A 25,035-nucleotide genomic window follows, 5' to 3' on the forward strand; every position below is an offset into this window, starting at 1 on the left:
TGGTGCTGTCATTGTCGATCTCTATATGAGCATAAATTGTACACATGCCTTCCCATTCTTCCCATCTTCAAACATTTTAAGAATATTGTACGCGCACGCGTGTACACACACACACACACATACTCAGGTTTATTTTCAGAGAAGGTAATCTAGAATCTTATTCAGCACTTGACCATGATAATGTGTAAATATGTATATTGAAAGAGTGGAACTAGTTACTGTTTACTGACTGCCGTCTGTCTATACAAAGACCTAGCTGAAAGTGTGAGACCTCCAAGAAATTTCTGTTGTATTTGACTGGTTCGTTTGGTGCACCTGAGGCCAGATCAGATGATTAAGTTCTGTGTGTTCATACTGATCTCCTTTTGTGAAGAGTTGTGGTCCTCCTGGCCAAGAACCCCAAAGGGTTAAATCACACCTGTAAATTGTGTATCTGAGCATAAATAGCATTTTGCCTGAAAGGATACGCTGATTGTGATTTTTTTGAAAGTTTGTTTGAAAAGCAGAGGGACAGAGACAGAGAGATGGAGATCCTCTATCTACTGGTTCACTCCCAAAATGCCTACAATAGCTGGGGCTGGTCCAGGCTGAGGCCAGTTCCATCTGGGTCTCATACGTGGTGGCAGGAACCCAAGGACTTGGACCATCATCTGCTGCTTTCCTAGATGCATTAGCAGGGAACTGGATCAGAAGCAAAGGCGGGGATTGATCCCCGACATGTTGAACATCCAAAGCAGTAGGTTAAGCCACTGTGCCACAGCACCTGCCTCTGATGACCTGTATAGTACTTTAATATTAGCAGATCATCTATAAATCTGCAGTCTAGAGCAGAGAGTGTTTAATCTCTTTTATCGTACCAACCAGGCACACGATTATAACTTCCTAAGCAAAATGAAAATTTTAATGAATCTTGAAAACTTAGGCAGCAAAAAAAGTTTTAAAGAAAACACTGGATAACTTGTTACTCTAATGACTATGTGTGTGTGTTACCTGGGAAGGCATCATAATATTACATGTGAGCTAACATTTTTTTCATATCTTTCCAACCCTTACTGCAACTCATGTCTTCTTAGATTGATGTCTTTGGGTTTGAAATACTTATGTAATTCAAATACTTATGTAATTCAATAGCCTAATTACCTTTTAAGGGTCAAAATGTTAGTACATTAGAGAAACAGCTTCTTTTTTGTGTAGTTGTTTTTCATTTAAAAAAAAAACTGTATCATGTCAGAAAATAGGTATTTATGAGGAACGCTTATTTATTATAAGCCAGCACGTACCCAACAACATTTCAAAAACCTCTTTAGATGCATTACAATTATGACCCTTTATTCCCAAGTCTATTGCACTATCTTTGAAGCCAGCAAATATGTCTGCTACTCTCTTCCATCCCATTTAACACCAGTCAAAACACAAGACCTGTTGTAGTTACTCCATGGTTGGACGTGTTGGTGGTCTGGAAGTTAAAAAGAGCAATTTATGTCATGGAAAGGTGAAAAGCCAAGAAGTACTCTTTTGGAACTGTGTTTTTAAAATGTCTGATGACACAGGAAAATGGAAGTCAACGTGAGAGTCCCTGTGGCAGTGGAACCAGGGTGAATCAACAGTGAGAATAAGCAGAGTGGCCAAGTGGCATTTCTGAATGGCTGGAGCAGTGTGAGGTGATACATTTTTTAGCACAATTTGTTGCTGTTTCTTTTCCTTTGCAATCCTTAGGAACAGAAGCAGAAGCTGATTTATGAGTTGAGAGTCAGTACCGAGTGTCAGATTTCTATAATGAGATTATATATTAAATCTAATGAAGGGAAAATATGCTTACCAAGACCAAATGACAGCACCATGATTAAACGACTCAAGAGCCCTCGATGGGTTTGTTTAGACAATACAGCAGGTAAAGTGACCTCCTTTTCTCTTAGGTTTGTGATCAATTCTGTGAAATGAAGATTTATGCCTCTTATTATTTTGATGACACAACAGTGTGATGCTAGAAGCAAGCATGAGCTAGATGCAGCTAGGAACGCAAGTGGTGGGTGGTGTGGGGTTTGTGTTGACTCACTGCCTGTGTTAACGGTGCATGGTGGCAGTGCAGGTGTGTTCTTCACTCCTCTGTTCCTTCCACACTTGAATCTTTAAGATCCATTTGCTTGCACACCCACCTTCCTGTATGGGTGCAGAAAGTGACAGTGATTTCCATGGGCCTTGTCCTCATAACAAGTACACATTCAGTGAGAATCCTCCTAACTGCGTTTTTCACGTCTTTGCTGGAGCAATGGCGATAGTATTTTGACAGACAATAGGAGTAATTGGACTTCTATTTGGTCAACACTTGGAAAGCCTGATAAAACCAAGCTGTGAAGAACCTCTTCCTCTCAACCACTAACACCCATTCTTGGAAAGCAAAGAGAATAAACAAGGTTAGAGTTGCAGTCAGTCCTGAAGGAAAAACTAGCATAAAAGAAGAAAACCACTCCTGTATCATGATTTAAAAACAGTTTCATTCTCAGAGTTCCATTCATTTCCACCCAGTCTTCATTATCTCCTTTTTGCCAGAAATTCTATTGGAGAAGCCTTTCTTAGATTAAACCTTTTGTCCCAATTAAAGTGCAAATACCCAACACCTATGTGTTTATGTACTTTCCAAATAATTATTTTAAGTATGACATGGATATGGATATGATGGAAATGGAATGATTGAGGGAAATGGGGAGAATGAAGAAAGACTGAAATAATGGATCTAGGAGAAAAGAATTTGTCTATTAGAGTTTTTGCATAGAGCCGGTCATGTGCAAGAAAGCAAATGCAAGGGAAGTGATTTTCCCCTAGTCTTCTTCCACTCACTCTTAGTTGGTTCACTGCCGGTTTCTTCTTTAATATTCATGCATTTGGGGCCTGTGATCTGTAACCGAGACTTCATGGTATTTAGCGTTGCCTCACGCAGATACTTTTAAGAGCAACTCCATTAAAGATCATTTTCTCCTGGAGCTTTCTGTGCTCTCCAGTGGTGTTTATCAGCCAGCATTTAGTTTTGATGCTTGTAATGTATGCAGAACCGAAGACACCCCTTCATCACTCTGATTCTGCTGGGAGTTGGTTCATGTTGTAAAACAGGGGGAATGGGAAGAAGGGAGCCAGAGGGGAGCACTGTTGCATATATGCGATCATCCATCTGGATAAAATAACGCCATGGGACCAGTCAACCTGGGAGGAGGTGTGGGAATGGATGGATCTCCTCCTCTGGGGCTACCTACTTACAGCAGACTGGCTGACAACAACCCTCTGCCTAATGCATAACTTGGTTGGGTTCTGCTTTCTCTTATTCTGTGAAATGAGTTTAGAGCAGGCTGCCATTCTCTGTCTCCCAGCAAATCTCCAGGCTCAAGGTGTGTTTGAGAGTTCTGACCATTTGGATTAAGGTTATGGATAAAAATATGGCCAATTAAAAAAAAAACCTCAAATTTTTCTGGTATTCCTTTCAGGTGAAAAACAAGTGTACTAAAGCGCTAAACACATATGATTGCGTCAAGCAAGAACTGTTTATGATTCATTGGTGTAGAGAGGAGCTGGTTTGCAGGGTCTTGGCATACCGATACACTTCTCATTTCTGGTGGTTGAAACAATGGGCTTTCTTTCCGGAGAATAGAGAACGTTCAGCATGCTCTTAAATCCCTGTTTGGGCTTAGGCAAGTAGCTCCAAGTGTCTTCCTTGCCCTGTCTTCATTTTAAGTTGGAATTCTCCAAGGGAATTTTGTGGGGAATGTGTCCAAGGTTAGCAGAACTTGGTGGGAGAAAGCATGGGGAAAGCTAAATCGATTCCTCTGATATTTACATCTATGCTGGGTTGCTTTCCTTCCTGCCCTGATACAGCTCGACACTTGAAGTTCATGTGTCTTTGCCTCCTTTCCCTCCGTAAGCCAGGAACTAGGACCAGGGCAGCTGCAGAGCCCAGGACCAGTCTGTTGAGCCTGCAGAGCATGTCTGCCTTCCTGGCAGCCTGCGTAGACTTCTGTCTCGTTATCTCACCCTGCACTTTCCTGTACCCACTCTCAGCCACAGGTGAAGTACACACCAAGGTACTTCAGAAAGTTCTTGGAAAATGGGAATAATTGATGATTTTGTTCTGGTGCAAAATAAATAAATAAATACTCATGCATAATCTGTTTGTAATTCCCATTTTCAGTGATCCTTTTGAAGACTTCTCATATGCATGGATTCCAAATGGTTTTTTTCTGGGGAAGGGGGTTGGGTACCAAAATGAACTTAATCTTTTCATTCCATTTTCGGTGAACATTTTGAAGTACTGTTGTATAATTTCATAAATAATCAAACTGATAAGTGACCCTATTTGGGGAGTTTTTAATTTTCTCACTCTCCCAGCTTCTCGTCCCCACTGCTGAAACCTGAGATTACCCTGATGAGTTTCTTGGTTCCCCCTCCTTTCACTCCAGCTTCCGTGGCCAAAGCGCCAGCATCTACCAATGTTATCTTCTCACAGAGAAAAGCACAGTGGGATGGAAAACATTTTTTTTTTCTGCTGCCAGGACTGATTATTCTCATTAATGAATATCACTTCCCATGCATCCTCTGGACGAAATGCATAGGTGGGATGCATCTTTGCAGATCTTGTATTGAGTAGAGTCGAAGGAAAAAGAAGCCAACATTCAAAAGCAAAACAGAACTGCACACAGTCATTTCAACTGATTTCAGGGGAATCCGGTTCCATAATAAGATGTGGTCTGGCAGCCCATCTGTAGTTAGACTCACAGAGTAGACTGGGATAGTAAAGTCAGGTTCTGTGCTTTATTGGGATTGCCGTAGTTCATAAAGCAGATGATGCCCGCCGGCGAAATTGCATCACTGCCAGGGTTCATAGGGATTGCAGATGCGTGCATAAGGAAGTGAACAACTACACTCAGACTGTGATTTGTGTAAAAAATATAAGCTCTGAGAGATAAGCCCTGGTATAAAGCAACAGAAACACAGGAAAGGGAAAAGGGCATCTCGCTCCAAGGTCATGAGAGTGAGTGGAAGGTGTGGAACCCGGAGCACATAACTCCATGTTCTTCCTGCAGAAATTTATAGCAGCCCTGCTCATATTTTTATACAAGCAAATCCAGGATAAAAACAAACAGCTCTAAAATGGAAAAGAAATCACAGTCAATCTGCAGTTGCAAGTTTGTTGGAGAGGCGAGGGTTTTACCATGTGTCTCCTTCAGGGCTGCACAAAGAGACTCACTGATTACCAACTATGGGAACGCAGCCACGGAGGGATGCACCTATGGAGGGATGAGCTGCAAGAGCTACTGACATAGGCAGAGGCGCTGAAGAACAGCTGACGTGGCCATCGTCTTTATCTGGCCCAAAGCCTGGTAGAAAATGATCTTCTGATCTTTTTAGAACTTCCTGGCCATGCATCCTTTCTGTCCTAATTCCCATTCATTGAATTCTGAAAAATAGATCCAATCAGCTCACATTTCTGCTGCTCTCGGTCACCGGGCTGATTGACACCATTGATTGCAATGGCAGCTCTAGCCTCTTTGAAGTTTGGAGTCTTTTTGTCCTAAAAATAACATAAGTAGTCCTGACTTTCTAAAAATTTCACGGGAAAATGCAGGTGGTTCCTTTTCCCAGTAGTCATTCTGTAAGCTCGTCTGCTGATGATACTGGGGTGATGTGTAGTGATTAGGGTGACTGTGTATAAATGTGGGAGACATACCCAGACAGAGAAGCAGAGACAGAAGGAGGGAGAGAGTGTTTTTACAAATCAAAGGCAAGGATTTGGTCATAATTATCCCCAAACATGATGTCCTCAGTACTATGCACTTTGTAAAGTGATTAAAAGAAGTACCTGAGTGGTTGTTTATTTCGATGTGCCCTACTTACCTTAGAAAGTGCAGATGAGAAGGGGAGTTGGTTTGAAAGTAAAGACCTTCCCACTAATTTTTATCTTTATCAAGAGCACGGTTTATAAGCGGCAAAGAGGCTTACAGCAGAGGAGCCGTGGCCTCCAGTTGGGCGTTGACCTTTCTGATGTTACACTGGCTACAGTTTTATCTCGCATGCTAAGACAATTGATTGCTCCCATCCAGGAGCACTGACATTCTGGATATGTCAGGTGTTTGTGGTCTCTACTTATTGACTACATTCGAAAGTCAGATATATCTAAAGGGCAGAATCGCCGCGTCTTGACTCAAGAGCTGCAAGGTTATTTTGCAGTTTGACCTATAAAATTACACCAACTTGAAGCCTACAAAATACCCTGCTTCCTTTGATGGGGACTCTGCAGACGCTGGTATAAAATGTGCTCTATTTGTAAGCTTGGAGCAGGGTTCTGCATGTCGATTGGATATCTGTGTGTTGTGCTTGGGTGGAGTCCAGTTGCCTAAGTTGGAGACTGTTCTTGAAATTGTCCCATAGGATCTGAATGATGACAGGTACAGAAAAGGCAATGGACTTAGAAAATCCAGACCCTCTTACCTTACGTCGCCAAGGTGACGAGCTTTTGGAGCCAGGCATGTTTCCTGGGGTTATTTCACTGACCCTCTCTCTCATGTTTGGTTGTCACTATTTATCAGTTTTGTCTGTTACCCAGTATGTCTTCTCCATCTTAACCATCCTTTGCTACTCAGGCTGCCATCATGTCTAGACTTTAATGGAGTTCAGGCCTCCTCTCTGGCCTCTTTCGTCCCCAGCGTCACTTGCCACCATTCATATTGTTGCCAGCATGATTTTTCCTAAGCAGAACTCCTTAGGTAGCTCTTTGCTTAGCATCTGTGGATGGCTCCTCAGAGTTGACTTTCAACTCCTCGAGTGGCAAGCAGGGCCCATTCAAGCTGTGCTGTCTGGCCTTTGAACCCTTGATGTTCAGCAGTGAATGACACCACGTGAGAATATGGGTTCCTGGAATCTGCCACCCCACACATTAATTTATTGCTTTCCACGTTTACAAAAACCTTTCATCCACAGTTTGATTTTCCACCTCCCTAGAGCCTCGGGAGGGTGGAGGAGAGAAGGTGCTGTTTTTCTCACTGTACAGAGGAAGAACAGAGTGTTGGATCCACTGTGATTGTGTAGGTAAACAACACATACAATCAACTCTCAATAAGCTGCAAATTATAGAATTTGTGAATTACCTATAGAGCATATATAACACATACCTTCATGTTCTGGCATACTGGTTTTTTACTCCTTTACTTCACTGATTCTTTATGAGCTTAAACAACCCCTGAATATATGCCTATATATATTAATTTCTTCAAAGTAAATAAATATTTAAATCTGAAGGTCATTACACTTTTCTTCTTTGACAATTTTCATTTTTTTTCTAAATTTGTTTTTATTGAGAGGCAGAGAGACAGAGCAAGCTCCCATGTTCTGATCCACTCCTCCAGTGCCCACAACAGTGCTGGCTTGGGCCAAAATGGGGAGCCAACCAGGTCTCCCTCATGAATGGTAGTAACCCAACCATTTGAACCATCATCCCTGCCTCCCCGGGTCTGCGTTACCATGAAGCTGGAGTTGGGAACGCTGCTGGGTATCAAACCCAGACACTCTGCAATGGGAAGTGGGCATCCTACCCAGTGTCTTAATCACTAGGACGAATGTCTGCTGCTTAAAAAAAAAATTGATCTTCGTTTTCCTTTGCTGAAAGCATGATTAGGGATTGACTCTCCAAGTGCCCTGAGACAAGTCTATAAATGTGCCCTTTCTGGCAGGTGCATGGTGGAGCGAGGGTGTATGGGGATTTTATTTAATTTTTTATAAATGTATTTGTAGGAAGAAATAAATATTATGGAAAGGTGGATGTTTTCAGGCACATAAACTGCTAAACTTTTTTATACATAGGCGGCTGTAAAGTCATCTAACAATGAAGGATGGGGTGGGGAGAATTGTGGACTAATCTGTACATTACATCGGAGACAAGTGTCTCCCCTAGTGATATTAATGGAATATTGGAAACTCATTTTAGTACCAAAATTTAAATTAAAAAGGAAGGAGGGGTTGTGGAGTAGAGGCTGTTGAAAAATCTCATTTTCAGCAAGTTAAAAAAAAAAGTCACAAAGGCAATTTAGTTTATTTTTTAAACATTCCCTGTGGTGTTGTGAAGCCCAAACAGCAGCTCTGAGATAGTTCATAAAAACTAGAATGGAAAAGGGAAGAGGGTATACTGGATGGAAACAAATAGGAAGCCATCCAACTTAATTGACCAGGCTGATTAAAATGAGAAACGTAAACACCCTCCCCAAATGAAGAAATGTTGGTTATTCAAAGTCACTTGTTTTAGATTCCTCTTGGAATGTTTGTAACCCAGGAAACTACCTGTGTTATTTAAACAATAAGGAAAGAAATGAAAAACTCAATTTTGTTAATGAAATTGCATGGTCAACTGAAGTATGTATGACATGGAAAAGCAATGTAATTTCATTTAAATTTCCCTCTGTGGATTTAGAGTCTAGAGTTTTGACACAGTTGCTCATTACCCATGATCTATACTGTGTTAGATCATGCAAAAATCAAGAAATTGTCAGAAATAGCTGGGATAAGGATAGCTATGAAGTAAAAATGCAAAATGAGACCTTTGTTTAGCCTGCTGGCCATCTAGGAATGGATTGCTTTCCAGTTAATGCATTAGTTTACAAAACAGAAGGATTTGCAATTTAAGAGAATTTGTTTACTTCTTAGAGACTGGGAGTAGTAAAAACTTTTTTTCCCCCAACTTGGGAGCATATATTTGTTTCTTTAATGAAAATGGCTTTTCTCCCCTGCTTATAAACATAGTATAGATTAGAGAAAATAAGATAGGCTTGATTATGATGAAGTAGAAAAGAACCTAGAAATCTCAATGGCTTAAAGCAACAAAGAATTATTCCTCTCTCATGCGATGTGGCCATCCTGTGAGAACTGGATGGTTTGCTTAATGACAGCTCATTGTCCTTCTAAGGCTGATAGAGCAGCCATTCTCTGAAAAACAGTGAACAGTCAAGGCAGAGAGAGAAGCAGGGCACCTGGAGGATTCCAGTACAAAATTCAGCACCCTGGGACTAACATGTTGCTTCTACTGACAGCTCACTAGCTAGAATTAGTCATGTGACCCTGCTGCTCTACAGTGGAACCTGGAAGTGCAATAGGACCTATACAGCAAAAAGCAGGAAATATTGGTGAATAGGGAATCCAATAAAGTAACAGCAATCGAGGAACCTATGAGAAGGAAATTTTGTGTGCCCCAAATTCCAAATATTTGGTGAGCTGCCTTCCATGTCTTACGTGTGTGATTTGTGTATAGAGATAACAAAGTACAGGTTTTGGTCTTTTGTTAAACTTGATAATATCTGATATCAATCTTTCCCATTCTGTTAAAATATAAATGCATTATTGTTCTGAATGGTTGCACGGTATTCCTTTGAGGAAATGTGTCATAACTGATTAATACCTGTTGTTTCCAGGTTCTTCATCATGATAAAAAAAAAGTATAACTAATATCTCTGCATGCGTCTCTGAACTTTTACTAATGATTAATCTACCAGAACCTGTGAAATTTTATATTGAATTATATGAACTTTTTTTAAGACCTAATTATTTGAAAGGCAGAGTGACAGAGAAAGAAATCATCCAGGCTCTGGTTCACTCCCAAATGCCCACAACAACGAGGGCTGGGCCAGGCCAAAACCAGGAGCCTAGAACTCTATCTGGGTCTCCCTCGTAGGTGGAGGGACTGCAGTGTGTCTACAAGTATCTGCTGCCTTCTCAGGTGTGTTAGTAGGAAGCAGGATGAGAAGCCAAAAAGCCAGGACTTGAACAAGTACTTTGATATGGAATATGACTTTCCCCAGCAGTGGCTTAACCCACTGTGCCACAATGCCTATCCCAAATTATGCAAACATTTTCAAACCATTGCAAGGTGATTCCATGTACGTTCCGATGTCAGCTATCAAAAAGTAAATGAGGGCTGGCACTGTGACATGGTGGGTTAAGCTCTGTCTGCAGTGCAGACATCCCATATGGGCGCCAGTTCAAGCCCCGGCCGCTCTGCTTCCGATCCAGTTCCCTGTGGCCCAAGTCCTTGGGCCTCTGCCAGCTACGTGGGAGACCTGAAGGAAGCTCCTGACTTCTGGCTTTGGCCTGGCCCAGTGAGTAGCCCTGGGGAGTTAACCAGCAGGTAGAAGATCTCTGTCTCTGTCTCTGTCTCTGTCTCTCTCTCTCTCTCTCTTTTACTCTTTCAAATCAATCTTTTTTTTTTTTTTAATGAAAACCTCTATGTCTCTGCCAACCCTAAAAAGATTCAATATTTGTCAATGGTAGTAGGCTAGGCTAGCAATATTTTGTTTTCATTTTCTTTATTGATGGGATTGGTCAACTTTTCCTAGGTTAGTTCTCAGTTACATTTTATCCTCTAAACATTCTGTTCATATTCATAGGTCATTTTTTGGTCAGTATGTTTATTTCTTGTCAACTTTAATGTGTCTTCTGTATGTTCAGGACTAAGTTGATTGTCAATACGTATTATTATAGCCTACTAACCACCATTTTTTTTGCTGAATAAAAAATATTTAATCTCTCGCTTGATTTTGGTGTAACAGTAATGTGTCATACATTGCAAACATTCTTAAAACATGTAACATGTTTTTCATAGCTATCCCTGTTTATGATATTTTGTTGCTATACTGAACTTTTAAATGTCAATAGTCAATCTTTATGACTTGGCTTTCCTGTAATGCAGGAAATCCTTCCTCATTCAAAATTGCAGAAATATTCACCTATGCTTTCATATTGAGCTTTTGTGGTTTTACTTATTATGTTTTTAATATTTTATGTTCTTATAAAGATTGAGGTAGAGAGACCACTTTATTTTTCAAGAGGCTGGTTGACTTGTGGAGACTTTGAGTACTGTACCCCACTCCCTTACCACAGGGGATATGTGCTGCGACTCCCATGGATGCCTGAAACCCAGAATACTTTGGAAGTCAATATACTAGCCCTGTAATACTGTGCTGGTCCATGGCCACGAGTGGAGTAGACAGTGTTCCTGTTCAGGGCCAAAGGAGGATCCACGTTTGGGGTAGAATGGAAAAGTGCAGAAAGAGAAAGTGCACAGTGAAATTTATAAATTTGGAAAGTCTGGAATTTTCCATCTCATGTTTTGAGACCAAAAGTTGACCAAAGGAGATTGAAAGGGTGGGAAGTGAAGCCATAGGCCAGTATTAAGGAACAGTAACAGAGAAAGTATAGTTTTATGATTCACATTACAAAGAACAGAAGCAAGAGTGGAATCCTTTAAACTTACTGTACTTAACACATCATAGAAGGGGTATTATGTAGAAATGGAACCTGGGACCTTACCCATGCTTATTTTCTATGACGATGGTGATTTTCAGTACTGACATTGCTTTACTTCCTTGGTTTCCATGATACACACATTTCTGACTCATCATTTACCTCAGTATTAGCAACACAGCTCTCTAAACTCTAACTACTTCCTTTCCTGATCTTAAAACAGTACGTTTCTCCAGGGTTATATCCTAAATTCTTTCTTTCTCACTGTCTCTCACCATAACAGTGTTATTTCTGTCTCAGAGAGCAATTTGGAAATCAGCCAATACAGCATCCCCAAATTTTTATCACTTGTCTAATTCAGAAATAATGGGTGCCAACATCTGGTTCCCTTCTCCTTAGATCCTATATCCAAAGCCAGTCACAAATTTCTATACTTTCTATGTCATCTTCTAACTTCCTGTCAAGTCTCTTTGCTATATACACATCATAAATCTTCCAGCTCAGACCACCACAAATTCTTCTTGGATTATTTTCATCACCTCCTAAGGATCTCACAGCTTCTGGCTTTGCTTGACTCTGCCTTTCCCATATTTTTTTTTTTTTTTTTTGACAGGAAGAGTGGACAGTGAGAGAGAGAGACAGAGAAAATGTCTTCCTTTTGCCATTGGTTCACCCTCCAATGGCCGCCGCGGCTGGCGCACCATGCTGATCTGATGGCAGGAGCCAGGAGCTTCTCTTGGTCTCCCATGGGGTGCAGGGCCCAAGCACTTGGGCCATCCTCCACTGCACTTCTTGGCCACAGCAGAGAGCTGGCCTGGAAGAGGGGCAACAGGGACAGAATCCGGCGCTCCAACCGGGACTAGAACCCGCTGTGCCGGTGCCGCAAGGCAGAGGATTAGCCTAGTGAGCCGCGGCGCCAGCTTTCCCATTTGTTCTTTACATTATATCAAGAGTAGGTTTTTTCTTTTTTATGTGAAATTGTCAACAACCCTCTACATTTTTTCCATGGAACCCTATTTCTCAAATAAGTTTCAAGCATTTTAATATCAGGTAAGGAAGCTGTCTCTCCCTTTCTTATTTCTGATAGAAAAACAAAAATTCCAAGTCCAATTGGACATTAAGTGTGAAGTATCTTTGAAGCACACAACAGTAGATGCGGAGGAAGCCTCTGATTGTAAGAGGCTTTAGCTCAGCAAGGTCAGTGAGCTTCAGTCAGTGAAGTGAAGATGTCACTTTGAGAATGTCCAGTGTGTGACTGGGAGTGTGACCATGAGTGACACGTGAGTTTGGATGAGACTGTATGGGGAGAGACTATGTGGTAGGATGCGAAGACAGGCCTGTTCTTCAGACCGAAATAAATACAGTACTTAATGTTTCAGTAGAGGAGGAGAGGCTAGCATAAGAGGCAGGGTAGGAGTGGCTGGAGGGATAAGAGAGAATATATGGTGTTACAAAAACCAGTGGGGAAGGACAAAGAATGGTCATCGTTTTCCCTAGAAGTCAAGTAACAGTACAAGCGTTCTTCAGAAAATTCACATAATCCAAAAACAGTTTATTTTGGCACAAAAATTTTTAAATCCATGCTTTTTTTTTTTTTTTTTTTTTTTTTGACAGGCAGAGTGGACAGTGAGAGAGAGAGACAGAGAGAAAGGTCTTCCTTTTGCCGTTGGTTCACCCTCCAATGGCCGCCGCTGCAGCCGGCGCACCGCGCTGATCCTGGCAGGAGCCAGGAGCCAGGTGCTTTTCCTGGTCTCCCATGGGGTGCAGGGCCCAAGCACCTGGGCCATCCTCCACTGCACTCCCTGGCCATAGCAGAGAGCTGGCCTGGAAGAGGGGCAACCGGGACAGAATCCGGCGCCCCAACCGGGACTAGAACCCGGTGTGCCGGCGCCGCAAGGTGGAGGATTAGCCTATTGAGCCACGGCGCCGGCCAAAATCCATGCATTTTTATACTATGCATTTCTATGATCTTTTTGAAGATCCCTTGTGTGGAATAATTCACACACTGAGTGTGGCAATTTATAAATAATTAGTGACCTTAGCAAGGGCCATCTTAGTTGATGCGAGTGGAAACCATCAGAAAATGGGATTAAGAATGAGCATTTGGTGAAGAATTCAAGAGGTATGGTTGTGAAGGGGGAAGGAGGGATTTTGTTACTTCTTCTTTAAGATTGTGGCATTGTGAGCATTCTTGAATATTTAAGTTTTCAGCTGTAAAAATGTAATTAGCAATGTGCACCTAAAGATGAGAAAGAGCACAGAATATTACCTGAAACATTGAAGACCACCAATATCAGTGAAATGTTAGTCTTCCTCCCATTCTATTCCATTCTTTCCCTTTCCCTACCCTTTTCTGTGTCCCGGCTCCATCAATCCCATTTTCCTTTGTAATAGTAAAACCTTTATGTTTACTCTTAGTAGAATTACATTTTTCTTCTGTTGATCCGTGGTGTTTTGAGCATCTCTCTTATATGTTGGTTCTGCAAAATTTTGGATAAGTTTCTTTTGATGCAAAATTTTTTTGAAATCCATGCATATGAGAGAAATCAAAAAGTTCATGGAGAATGTGTTATGAATATTCTATACATGCATTTCAAATTGTGCTTGCACTAAAATAACTATTTTTTAATTCCATTTTCCACAAGCTTTTTGGAGTACTCTCATATTTGTTTCCTTTCTTGTTGGAGATATGCTAATTTATATGCATAATCTTCACTTAATAAATGGAACTATATTTTCTTTTCTTTTCTTTTCTTTTTTTTTTTTTTTACAAGCAGAGTGGACAGTGAGAGAGAGAGACAGAGAGAAAGGTCTTCCTTTTGCCATTGGTTCACCCTCCAATGGCTGCCGCAGCCAGTGCGCTGTGGCCGGCGCACCGCGCTGATCCGAAGCCAGGAGCCAGGTGCTTCTCCTGGTCTCCCTTGCGGGTGCAGGGCCCAAGCACTTGGGCCATCCTCCACTGCACTCCCGGGCCACAGCAGAGAGCTGGCCTGAAAGAGGGGCAACTGGGACAGAATCCGGCGCCCCGACCAGGACTAGAACCCGGTGTGCCGGCGCCGCAAGGCGGAGGATTAGCCTAGTGAGCTGCGGCACCGGCCTATATTTTCATATATAAACTGTGAAGAGCAAATCCCTGGCCTCTTTTACAAAACATGTTTGACACTGCTTTGCTCTTTCCAGATTAGCGAGGGTTAAAAGGCAACAGGTTCTGTTCATCATGGGAAAACAAAATGCATACACATAAACACTATGAAAGCCCACTCTTGCCAAACAGTACTGTCTCTGCACAAAGAATTTTTGTTTGGAGCAGGTAATGACAAGTTTTGTCTGTTTTATTTGTAATCAATACTTTGAAGAGAACCCTAAAGGCAATACAAATTCCTGTCTAAAATTTAAAAGTACTGTCTGCACCACTGATCTAGATAAATTATCTAGACGAAATTTTAGAGTTGAATATGGTTATGTTGCAGTTGTGTTGCTGTGTTAAACATGACTTTTTCATTTCAAAATATATTTTTTTCTTTCATGGTGGCTTTATGTTTGTCAACTGAAAGGACACATGTATGCAGCATTCGTTAATCAAAGAGATACAATTTGAATGATTATGGGAACTTTTGTAAGCACCATTAGTTCAGTGGCAGCTACCTGGAATGCACATGCACTTTGCTGATTTCATTTTGATAATGCTATAAGCCAGTCTTCTGTAATTGGAATAAATTTATAATTACGCTAATTCATTCTTAGCCACCCAATAGATGAAAGCTGAGCTAATCCACGTCCGTCCTTGCATTTTCCTTGTAGACCATTACTGGATTAGTTTTCAGTGTAGCTGGTGGGGACATTTTTGTTCTAAATGTATTTGATTTCTCAAGTGGCATGTGTGTGGAAGTGATATGTGTTTGTGTATTCTTACCCATTCTCTATAACTCTGATCTCAGCCTTCAGAAACAGTTTGCATATGAATATTTAGGATCTTTAATGCATGAATCCTTAGTAAAATCTCAGCACTTGAGTATATGATGCTTAGGTAACAAGTAACATTAAAAGGGAACTGCTGGCCAGCACCGCGATTCAATAGGCTAATCCTCCACCTAGCGGCTCCGGCACACCGGGTTCTAGTCCTGGTCGGGGCGCCGGATTCTGTCCCGGTTGCCTCTCTTCCAGGCCAGCTCTCTGCTGTGGCCCGGGAGTGCAGTGGAGGATGGCCCAAGTGCTTGGGCCCTGCACCCCATGGGAGACCAGGAGAAGCACCTGGCTCCCGGCTTCGAATCAGCGCGGTGCGCTGGCCGTGGCAACCATCGGAGGGTGAACCAACGGTAAAAAGGAAGACCTTTCTCTCTGTCTCTCTCTCTCTCACTATCCACTCTGCCTGTCAAAAAAAAAAAAAGGAACTGCTAACTAGTATCCCCTTACCATTACCTTAAATCTTGATTTTCATGCCTGGGTCTATGGGAAGCATTGTGAATACAGAAAATTTGAGTCTTTCTGAAAGCCAACCCTTTATAATGCTGAGAGAGAGTTTCCCTCACCCTTAAAGAATCCTTGAGATTGGAAAGGCATGTTACACTGTGTCTTAAGGCAGCTGGGTTACCCAGCTTTCTTTGCTCTCCTTGATGTTACCTTATCCAGGATTCAGTAGCAGAATGCCTTTTCCTTTCTAAGATAGAAAAGGGAGACTTAGCAAAGAGTGAGATCCGTTACCCTATGGGAAACACAGCTGAAAGCCTGTGGCAGTGTGTACCCTCCCTTACAAATCATCTGTTGGTTGTGTTTCCTTCCTCGTTCTTATATTTATGTCTCATCTGTTTAATGCTCTCTTTTCCTTTGATCGTCTTTCTTGTGAGCACTTTACATTAAAGTAAACTTGCTTCATTCTTCACTCATGACAATGTTATAGTTTCAGTAAACAGTGGATGAGGGTGTTCACTTTCCTGGAGACCATTTGCTTGTCAAAATGAATAAAAAAGATAGCATAAGGCTGCACCTGACTTTTGTTACTAAAATGGAGAAGTTAAAGGACAGCATGGAGCTAACAGGCAATGCAGGATGTCAGAACATAAAGTTCCATAATCAGAATCTAGGCTTCTACACAGGCACTCGTGTCTGTCATTTCATTCTACACCAGTGGGTGCAATTCTGTCGGCGATCATTGGATTTCTATCATATGCCTGGTTCCGCTGAGGTGGTTTCACCATTAAGCTGAATTTCGACTTCCTTTTGTGATGCATAATCAGATAAGTGGAGCTAAATGGAAGAAACTGCAGTGTAGGTGGCTTTAAAATCAATCTATACAGTCTGGAAAGAAAAGCGAGACAAAAGGGGAAACATGATCATATTGTTATAAATAACTTGAAGGAAATCTTATCAAGGAGAGAGAGGATGGCAGGTGACATCGGCTCTGAAAGCAGTAAAGCAAGTAGTGGCCAATACCAGGATTAGAAGATGGTGTACCTCACTATTAGTAGAGCAATGTCACTCTCAGTGAAGGGCAAGTTCCAGGTAGGACTTACTAGACTGGGCAGCGTCAAACTGTGGAAAATGTTCAAATAGCAAGTGCCTTGTAGTAAAACAAAATTATGTAAAGCCTCCTAATGCAAGTGCTACCATTTCCCATGCCTGTAGCCTTAGGAAAACCATGTATGCTGTGAAATGCAAAGAATAAGATTTCCTTGGTTTACTTTGGAATTATAAGGATCAGGTAAGATAAAGAATAGGATAGCAATGTGTTCACTTGGGGGCGTAAAGTCAGTGACTAGTGTTCTGTAATTTCCTATCTATTTTGGCCATGGTCACAAGATGGCTGACATGTCCTCAGAATGAGGATGCCCAATACAGACAAAAGAAAGAAATGCCCATCTCCTCTCCTGAAAAGGCAAATACATTCTCATAAATCACCCAGTTGTCTTAGCTCTAACTGCCCATCTTAAATATGTTGACTGCAGGCTACACCATCATAGCAAGATTTCATGGATCACTTGTTCCACTCATTTCTACTCATTGCCAAAAAGCAGAATAAAACAGTGGATAACCAGGAGAGGCACAGCATAACTTCTCAAGAGTTATACATGGAAAAAAGATTGAATAATTTTATATCAATATTACTCAGGTCACTTCTGAAGTGACACCTGAGTATAGCATAAATGGGACGGGTGTGTTCCCTTGATCCTACTCCTTTGAGTAATCTTTCTGTAATACAACACCTTTATTCGGCAGGGTTTCCATTGCCAAGAATATTTTCAGTTCTTCCTTAGGAATGATCAGAAAAACACCAAACATATTTTTCAAATTATGGTGATAAATCTCTGTATTTCAATATAGTTTTCCAAAGAGTCTAGGATCAGTATCCCCGAATCCGGTGAGTGGTGGGATGATGGTAAAAAGCGGTTAAAATTGGGATCCTGGCTCCTAGCTGTTGTGAGCATTTGTGAATCAAACCAGTGAAAGGAACATCTCTTTCTCCCTCTCTCTCTCTCTCTCTCTTTCTGTCTGTCTGTCTCTCTCTCTCTCTGATGCTCTGCCTTTCAAATATTTTTTTTAAAAGAAAGCATCATGAAATACTAGTGTGCCTCAGAATGTATTTAAAAACAACTGTACCAGAAATGTTGCTCTTCTAGATCATGTGTATTCTCAACTCTGGAAGCTAAAGCAAAAAATCATATCTCCCTCCTTTGACCCAACTCCTCAAATTCGGTTTGAAGGGTATGTGTCTGTGTGTCTGTGTCTAAATCTACATGGACAGAAATTTGGTCTAGAACCTTTACTCAACAAGTACCATTGAACATCTTCAGATCTAAGATTTAAAATCCTGTGCATGTTTTTGTAGAGCCTTGCCAAGGACTAGCACAAACAGAAAATGATCACAAACACCAGGTCAATGACTAGAGAAGCTGGGGTCACACGTATATGAACAGTGAGCCCAGCAAATTCCAAGAGAGAGGGGACTGGAATTGAGGGAAAGGAGCGAGTGGTAGACAATATCCCTAAATGGTCCTCATTGCCACTTTCTATGGGATGTATCAAGGGAGAGTTCAAGGCTGATCCTCTCAAGAATTCAAAGGTCAAGGAGCTTGGGATCCTACTTGGGAAGAAGGCAGGTCTAATAGAGTGGCTTTCTTTTCTTTCTTGACCAGGTTTTTTTTAATGTTTTGTGTTTATAATGAGTTTATGACACCCCTCACCTTCTCCTCATTTTCTGGAATAGAATAAACAAAAACAGGAGTGTGAGAATTCTCCTGTATGATCTGGTGGAAATAACCATTTAGGTATAGGTTTATTTATATCCAAACATAGAGATATTTGACAAAAGGTTTGAAAATGTGAATTTTTTTTTTTTTTGACAGGCAGAGTGGACAGTGAGAGAGAGAGAGACAGAGAGAAAGGTCTTCCTTTGCTGTTGGTTCACCCTCCAATGGCCGCCGCGGCCGGCGCACCGCGCTGATCCGATGGCAGGAGCCAGGAGCCAGGTGCTTTTCCTGGTCTCCCATGGGGTGCAGGGCCCAAGGACCTGGGCCATCCTCCACTGCACTCCCTGGCCACAGCAGAGGGCTGGCCTGGAAGAGGGGCAACCGGGACAGAATCCGGCGCCCCGACCAGGACTAGAACCCGGTGTGCCAGCGCTGCTAGGTGGAGGATTAGCCTAGTGAGCCGCGGCGCCGGCCCTGAAAATGTGAAATTTTATGACTCAGTCCAAACCTATTCATATGTAACCCAGGTCTCTGGCTACCAAGTCTCCCACAAAGCATCAATCTGTCTCTCTTCCAAGGGAGGCTCCCTCCCCATCTTATTACATCATGCGCCTGTTGGTGAGAAAAACCCACTGGTTCGTTACTTGCCCACCTTCTGTCCCCAGCAAACCTGGAACTTGCTGTCTGGCATGAAGTCTAATTGTATTTGATGTTCTGCTTCTCCAGATTTGTTTATAAACTGGAAAAATCTACAAATTGCAGACCATCTGTACATAGCACTGTGCTCATGAATGCCAGCCTCCTGAACACCCATAAACTCATTACCTCTGAGTAATGAGTTTCTTCACATGTCCTAACTGGGATTGTCCATCTGAATCAAACAAGTAGAAACCCAATGAGGAATAGTATCTCTGCAGGGGGAGTGCCTCTGACTACCTGCAGAGATGTTCAGCCTCTTGGTCAAAGAGATGACCTGGTGGCAAGAGGTCATTTGGATGCAAATGCCTGTTAGCCTAGAAGTGGTCAATGCATTGATCCATTAATGCTAATTAGAAAATTTGTGTTGCATTTTTTAGGAGCCTTATTAGGGATTTCCAGTATTGGCAACTTCTTGTAAAATATTTTCTCATCTCAGCAGATGTGCATACCCTAATTTTTCTAGAATATTGTGTATAGGCTCAAAAGGTCTTTGATGTTTACCCATCACTTCATGAGAGAGCCATGGAGTAGGAAGTAACACATGTGAGCCATTGCATTTTGGGTGTCTGGGGAAGGAATTCACTTCCATAAAGACCATTCAACTTTTCTTCATCAAACACTCATTATGGGTCATAAAGGTGGTATCTTGTATTGGGCAAATCTGTATTTAGGTGGTAGACCTTTTTTGCTTGGCCTTTCCAGTTCATTTTATAACATACGAACCATCATGTAAGAAAGGAGAAATACTACATTAAATGCACACCTTAGGCTTGTTGTGAAAAATAGATCTGGCTGTGCTGGGCCTGTACGCTCATATGTTGATGATGGTCTAACCCTGACCAGTGCCTGGACACTTGCAAGGATCTTTTCATCTACATTTTGCCACAACACCACTTTCCCATAATTGCTGCTGCTGAGGCTAACTATTGCATAGAAGACCACCTTGTTATATTTAAGCAAAACAGACTGCTATGCAAAAATGGTTCATTGTCATGTTTCAACACACTATCAACTTAAAAATCTCTGTCTAAAGTTGGAAAACAAGAGACAGAAAGTGCCACATTTTTTAAGAAAAATGAGCATGAGCTCATTCCTTTGAGCAAATGAAGAATAGTCCATGTTTGATATGCAGGCAAGGCACGTGCATGTCTTGAACCCAGCGCCACTTCACTAATTTGTTACCTCCTGGCCCCCGGGAACATCTGAGTTTGTGACTGCTGGTGTCAGGAATGTGTATGTGTGGGGATATTTTTTCTATCATATTTATTAAACTGTTGTACATTAGGAGCACTTAGCTCATCGAAAATGTTTTAAAGTTTCTCTCAAAAGCATAAATCCGAGCACAATTTGTCACTTTTATAAGCCCTGAAAATACCAAACTGATGTCCTCATAAAGATGCTGCCATCAGTTAAATGGATAAACTATTAGGTTACAAATGAAAAAGAGATCCACAGTTAGGGGTCTACTCATGTGCTGGTTTTTTATAGCCATCATTGCATTGATGGACCGCAGTCATGACACCATAAACACTAAGTGTACCGTGAATATATGGAGCCTACAAACACTCATGTGTGCGTGAGTGGAGGAGAGGTTGCTGAGCAGGGCCAGCTCAGATGGTAGCCCAGGTTGAGCACTCTGTATCTCTCGAAGTCATCATCAACCTAGACTGACAAGGATAAGAACCTTCTCCTCTGGAGATATGCAAGCAGTAGGCCTGGGGTGACCAAGTTAATGCAGGTCTGGATAGCTAATATCCCTGGCTCAAAACCCTCACTTCCACATCCATCATAAAATATTTCCCTGTTTATTCCTCATTTATCTTTTGGGGCTTTTTGATAAAACTTTGAACTGAAAAAGCATACTATGGCTAAATATAAATTTGAACATCACCATGCTACATGAGAAATAAAAAATTTTTCATTGCTTCCAACCAAAAGTGATATTTTTCAGATTAATAAAACTTTTCCTTAAATGTGCAAAATTAGCTACCAGGAAGAACAGAGCAGTTGCCCCTACTTAAGAACCCTATGAACATCTTGCATTTCCTACTTATATTTTTGGTAAATATATTTATATGTGTGTGTGGGTGTGTGATATGAATATATATATATCACAAATATATATTTATGATTTTTTTCTGCTTTAAAAATTTGTGAAAACACTAAATATACAATTTTGTATTTTGATTCTTTCATGTTTTCTGAGGATCTAATGTTTTTACTAGTTGAAATTATAGCTTCTCATGCCTATAGGATATTAGCTCATGTTGTTGAATCACAATTTATTAAACACAGCTGTATTATTTGCATATTGCTTTGACATGCTTTTTCTTTTTAATTTTTGAATTTAATTTTTTATTTTTCTTTAAGAGGCAGGCAGAGCTCGCACACTCCCCCAGTCCCTGTTTCATTCCCTACATGCCTGCAGCGATGAGGCCAGCAGCCTGAAACACAACCCATATCTCCCAGAGTCTACATTAGCCAGAAGCTGGACTCAGAAGACAGAACCAGGAACCAAGCCCAGGCGCTGTAGGATGTGGGCATATTGACCACCAAGTCAAACATCTACTGCACTTGCTCTTTCTTTTATTTTTGGTACCAAAGATAATATTGTGGTTAAATGCTCACTTGTATCCCTAACACTTTATTTTTCAAAGTTCCTGGGATTATTTATAGTGACAAAAATCAATAACGTTTCTACAAGTGGGCTTCATAAAGTTCATGGAAATGCCTATTATGACAAAAACTAGGCATAGATTTGTAACTTTTTTACTCCAAAATGAAATTGCCTTTCAATCACATTTTTGTAGATTTTTGAGGTACTCTTGCATCTGCAAGACTATCAAATTGAGATAAGAGCTAAGAAGAAAATTAAAGCAGAGTGGGAGAAAAGCAGGAGGCTTACTACTTTAGAAAGTGTTACTAGGCCAGGCCTCTCTGATGAGATCCGATCTGACACTTGGCTGCAAAGTACAGATGAGCCATGGGATACCTGTGGGAAGAGGGATCAGCAGGTATTACTGTCCTGAGGTTGGAACTTGCTTTGAGCTTTCTGGAACAGGAAGGAGTCCCGCAGGACTGAGTAGACTGAGAAGGGATTACTGATAAGGAGAGAGGCCACAGAAGCACTGTGTTAGCGTTGGGGTGAAGTGGATTTTAGGTCATTGTGAAGAATAAACCATAGCAGCAGGAATGGAAGTAGCAGACAGACCTCTTAGGTAAGAGGCTACTTAGTGTAAAAGTTCCGAAAAGGAGGTGACAGAGTGGTAGCTGGCGAATTGAAGTATGGTTTGCACTGTCAGCAAAACCAAAGGAAAGAAACCATTAAACAAAGTGAGAGAGAGAGAGGCTTTAATCTCTGATATTCTGATAGGAAAAATCTCTTTATATTGTGATGTAACATTTTTAATATTAGGGGTATAGAATATTGATTTAATTGCTTAGTTTTCATGTGGTTGTTTGGTTGTTGTTTTTTAAGGTTTATTCACTTGGAAGATGGAGTAACACAGTGAGAAGGAAATAGAGATCTTCCATTCACTAGTTCACAACCCAAATGACTGCAGCATCCGGGGCCGGTCCAGACCAAAGCTAGGAACTAGGAACTCATTCAAGGTCTCACACATGGGTGGAAGGAATCCAAACACTCGGGCCGTCATAGGTGCCTCTCAGAGACATTAGCAGGAAGCTGGATCAGAAACTCGGAATATCAGGGATCAGAACCAGACATTCTGACATGGGATGTGTGTGTCCCAAGCAGCAACTTAACATGCTATTCCATAATGCCTGCCTGAGTTTGTTTTTGTTTCCAATCAACTATATGTTCATCTTTATGCCATACTTAGGAATGGATTTTTATCATCAACTTTTATGAGAACTTGAACTATTTATATTATTTTTACTCATCATTTATATTATTAAACTATTAGGTATTGGATCAATGGCAAATATCTTCCCAGATTGTTGGCCTAGTCTATATTGTATGTGTGGGTAGTTTGCCATTTGAAACCAAATCTCCACTTGGTGACTATAGTCTTAATTTCCACTTGGCCAAAATTCCTTTAGGAAAGCTTTCTTGGATTTCCAGGTGCTGGGATTCCCTTAGCTTCAGTCTCTAAATAATTAATGAATGACTCTGAAATGTATACTCTTAGTGGAGAATTGAAGACACTGTGTTCCAAGCTATTATTCAGGTATGTTATAAAATCAGTTCTAGGGCAGGTGTTGTAGTATATAGTATACCTGCATCCCATATCTGGAGCATCTCGTTTGAGTGCTGGCTGCTCCACTTCAGATCCAGCTTTCTGCTAATGAGCTTGAGAAGGCAGCACATGATGGAACATGAGTACTAGCACATGAGTCCACGTCCCCTACACAGGAGACCTGAGATGATTTCATGACCTGGCTTCCACCTGGCCCAGCCAAAGATGTGGGCATTTGGGGAGTGAACCTGAAAGTGGATGCACACACTCTGTCTCTCCTCTGTCTGCCTTTCAAATAAACAAATCAGTCTTTAAAAAAGATCAGTTCCATTGCCTGCTTTGGTAAACAGAGCCTGCTGATTGGATCTGCGTCATCATTAGTGCCTACAGGTGAAACTGGTCCATAGTGATGCCCTTCGGACCTCCTGGAGTTGATCATGAGACTGGCGTCTTAAGACCCTGTACCCCTGCACTTTCACATCTTTTTATGTTTTACTGAACTTCTCAGGCATTCTCAACAGGCTATGTGATTGCCATTTTATTTTCTCAAATTGACCTCTTCTGGGGAAAAATTTGTATTCATTACATCTAAACTCTCATTAATGGCATGGCGCTTGGGGTAGGTATTGAAAGAACATTATAGATTTCCTTTGGGTAAATAAATTCCTTTTTATAGGGACCAACAAATAATTGCTAAGTTGCTATATAACAGATGCCTCTTATTTATTGGTGATAAATTAGAATTCTTTAGATTTAAACACAAAATGAAATGAGGCATCTTATTCTAAAACCAACTTTCAATTAGCTATGCAGATGGTGAGCAGAGTGTGACAAAATACCCCCCAATGCCTATGATTCTGTGTTATGTCTCTGCGGAATCGTCACTGCCGGTGTTGTCTGTGATAAATTCAGGGTTTTATGTGTCTGTTAAATTACTATTTTACATATGCTGGTAACTAGGGCTAAATGGTTATTGTCAAACAACTGATGTGTCTCATGCGACCAAGATGGCACTAGAGAATGGGAATGTTTTTCGACGGGGAAGCAGAAGACAGATCCAGGGACACTGGGGTGCATGATAGACTGGGGAGGTGGGGAGGGGAGCAGGGGATGGCACCATCTCCACACGGGTGGAGACACTTGCATCTGAGTCTAATTTGTGATTTCAAGGTAGAGAACTTTGCATTAAGGATAGGATTCTGGTGGAAAGAAAGTCACTTCTCTAGGAACAAGCCCAGGAGAAAATGAAAGAGATGAGAATAGCCCTCACTCAAAGGATGGTGATGCGCTCCTTCTGAAGACAGGCATGGCCTTGAATTTGTCAGGTACCTAACTCAGAGCTTAGGTGAATCATTGGAGGAGCAGCATAGCTGATTGCCACAGAAACATCCCTGCAAATCTAGAGAGCATAGGCCTTTGATGGATGTGCCTATCATTTCTGAAATCTCTATGGAAGTTATAAGTTCTCACACCTTTAAAAACTTGCTTAAATGCAAACATATGGACTAGAAACCTTATCAAATAATATATCCTCTCCCTACAAAGTACAAGTTCAGCATGTAGGTGTTGATTTTCTGAGCTCTGTTTTAGAACAGCTACTGAAATATCATCATCATCAGCGTTCTAATGAAATGACCTAATTGCAGTCACCTCTTTTCTCTGTCCCAGTGCATTTTTAGAAAATA

The 25,035-nt window shown here is 41.3% G+C and overlaps 1 protein-coding gene across 9 annotated transcripts in view; it reads left to right on the forward strand.

Annotated features, from left to right (window-relative positions):
* Positions 1 to 25,035, forward strand: part of UNC5D (unc-5 netrin receptor D) — a 582,366-nt gene that overhangs the window by 436,262 nt on the left and 121,069 nt on the right. The window lies entirely within an intron of this gene.

The sequence above is a fragment of the Oryctolagus cuniculus genome, chromosome 2, assembly GCF_051225735.1.
Source record: "Oryctolagus cuniculus isolate XC-2025 breed Fujian yellow rabbit chromosome 2, ASM5122573v1, whole genome shotgun sequence".
NCBI classification, from domain to species: Eukaryota; Metazoa; Chordata; class Mammalia; order Lagomorpha; family Leporidae; genus Oryctolagus; species Oryctolagus cuniculus.